Source organism: Lathyrus oleraceus, chromosome 6 (assembly GCF_024323335.1).
Source record: "Lathyrus oleraceus cultivar Zhongwan6 chromosome 6, CAAS_Psat_ZW6_1.0, whole genome shotgun sequence".
Taxonomy (NCBI): Eukaryota; Viridiplantae; Streptophyta; class Magnoliopsida; order Fabales; family Fabaceae; genus Lathyrus; species Lathyrus oleraceus.
Genome location: NC_066584.1, coordinates 292,661,326 through 292,663,926, shown reverse-complemented (window position 1 = coordinate 292,663,926; position 2,601 = coordinate 292,661,326).

Below are 2,601 nucleotides of genomic sequence, written 5' to 3'. Positions count from 1 at the left end.
TCTGAAAGGGAAGTAGAGCAGCAGGCTCTGAAAGCAACTTCTGATAGGAGGTATCAGAAGCAGTCAAAAGCCAGGAGAAGATCTGATGGTGGTCAGAAGTCAGAAAGCTCAACCTCTGATAGACAAAAGAATGCTCAGAAGGGAAAAGAGAAGTATGACAAGAAGAAAATCCAATGTTACTGCTGTAAGAAGTTTGGTCACTTTGCTAGAGACTGTTGGTCAAACAAGGAAAGAAAATCAGAAGAAGCAAATATAGCCAGAAGTTCTGATGACGAATCTGTGCTATTAATGGCCTCTGAATCTGATGATATGGATCTGACAGACTGATGGTATATGGACACTGGTTGTTCAAATCATCTTACTGGAAACAAGAAATGGCTGGTTGACTTTGACTCTGAAAAGAGGACAAAGATCAGATGTGCTGATGACAAATATCTTAATGCAGAAGGTATGGGAAATGTCAGAGTGACTCTGAGCAATGGGAAAACAGCATTGATTCAGAACGTGTGGTATGTACCTGGCATCAGAAGCAATCTGATGAGTGTGGGATAATTAATTGAGAAAGGTTTTTCAGTTACCATGAAGGACAATCTTCTGAAGCTGTATGACTGCAATCAGAAGTTGATTATGGAGTCAGAACAGGGAATGAATAGAACATTCAAGGTGAATGTCAGAACTGCAGACTCAGAATGTCTTAGTGCAACAAGTGCTGAGAAGGAGAGTGAGCTGTGGCACAGAAGATTTGGTCATTTGAATTTCAGAAGCTTAAAACATCTGAATTCAAAGAAGTTGGTACATGGAATTCCTGCAATTAAGAAGCCTGAAAAGTCATGCAAAGTTTGCATGGAAGGAAAACAACCACGATTGCCATTTGCGTCAGAAAGTGCTCCAAGAGCAAAACATGCCTTGGGAGTTGTACATTTTGATGTGTGTGGTCCATTTCCAGTAGCATCGATTGGAGGGAATAAATACTTTGTGTTATTTGTTGATGAATTCACAAGAATGACATGGGTATCCCTTATTAAGTTTAAACACGAGGTGTTTGATGAATTCAAGAAGTTCAGAATGAAGGCTGAAAATCAGAGTGGTCAGAAGTTGAAGATTCTTAGAACTGACGGTGGAGGTGAGTATAACTCCAAAGAGTTCCAGAAGTTCTGTGAGGAGAATGGAATTGAGCATGAGGTTACTGCTCCTTATACTCCTCAACACAATGGTCTTGCTGAAAGAAGAAACCGCACTTTGCTGGATATGGTGAGAAGCATGCTAAAGGAGAAGAAGCTTCCTCAGAAGCTCTGGGGAGAGGCTGTTGCCACCGCAACGTATGTACTCAACCGATGTCCTACGAAGAAGTTGAAGGAAATAGTTCCAATACAGAAGTGGACTGGAGATAAGCAAAGTGTTAGTCATCTGAAGGTGTTTGGTTCTGTTTGCTATAAACATGTTCCAGGAGCCAGAAGACAGAAGCTGGATGATAGAAGCAAAATGATGATTCTGATAGGGTACCACAGTACAGGTGCATACAAGCTCTATTGTCCAGAAACCAATAAAATTGAATTCAGCAGAGATGTGATTGTGAAGGAATCAGAAGTTTGGAATTGGGATAAGTCTCAATCTGATTCTGATGTTAGAACTTCTGAAGAAAGGTCAGAGTTCAGAACTTCTGAGGTTGGAGTAAACTCTGACGTTGATTCTGATTCTGATAGTGATTCTGACTCTGGAGAAGACTCAGAAGATGAAGGTGACTCTGATGATCCAGACTCTGATGGTAATCCAGATTCTGGTGGCAACTCAGACTCTGGAAATATGCCAGACCCTGAAGATGGTCAAAGCTCTGGAGGAAGTCAACCATTTGAAGCTAGAAACTCTGAAGCTCAAGACTCTGAACAAGTTCAGAGACCACAAAGAATCAGAAACATCCCCAGAAGATATGCAGAATTTGACATGCTGCAAGACACTGAAGTAGACTCTGAAGGAGAAGTTATTCAGTGTGCCATGTTAGTAGACTCTGAACCCATAAGTACAGAAGAGGCTCTTAAGAAGAAGCTCTGGCTGAAGGCCATGAAAGAAGAACTTGATGCTATAGAGAGAAACAAGACTTGGAAGCTGACAGAACTTCCAAAAGACAAGAAAGCCATCAGCGTCAGATGGGTTTTCAAGCAGAAGTTAAAGCCAGATGGTTCAATTGGCAAACATAAAGCAAGGTTGGTAGCCAGAGGATTTCTACAGAAACCTGGGCTGGATTACTCTGAAGTGTTTGCACCTGTAGCAAGACATGAAACAATCAGAATGGTGATTGCAATAGCTGCTAACAGGAATTGGCCTCTGATGCATTTAGATGTAAAATCTGCATTTCTGAACGGTCCATTAGAAGAAGAAGTTTACGTGTCACAACCTCCTGGATTTGTGAAAAAGAATCAGGAAGGGATGGTGTACAGATTATACAAAGCTCTATATGGACTGAAACAAGCGCCCAGAGCTTGGAATAAGAAGATTGATTCATTTTTCAAGAAGCAAGGCTTTCAGAAATGTGAGATGGAGTACGGTGTCTATGTTCAGCATACTTCTGAAGGAAATATGACTCTGGTATGTTTATATGTTGAT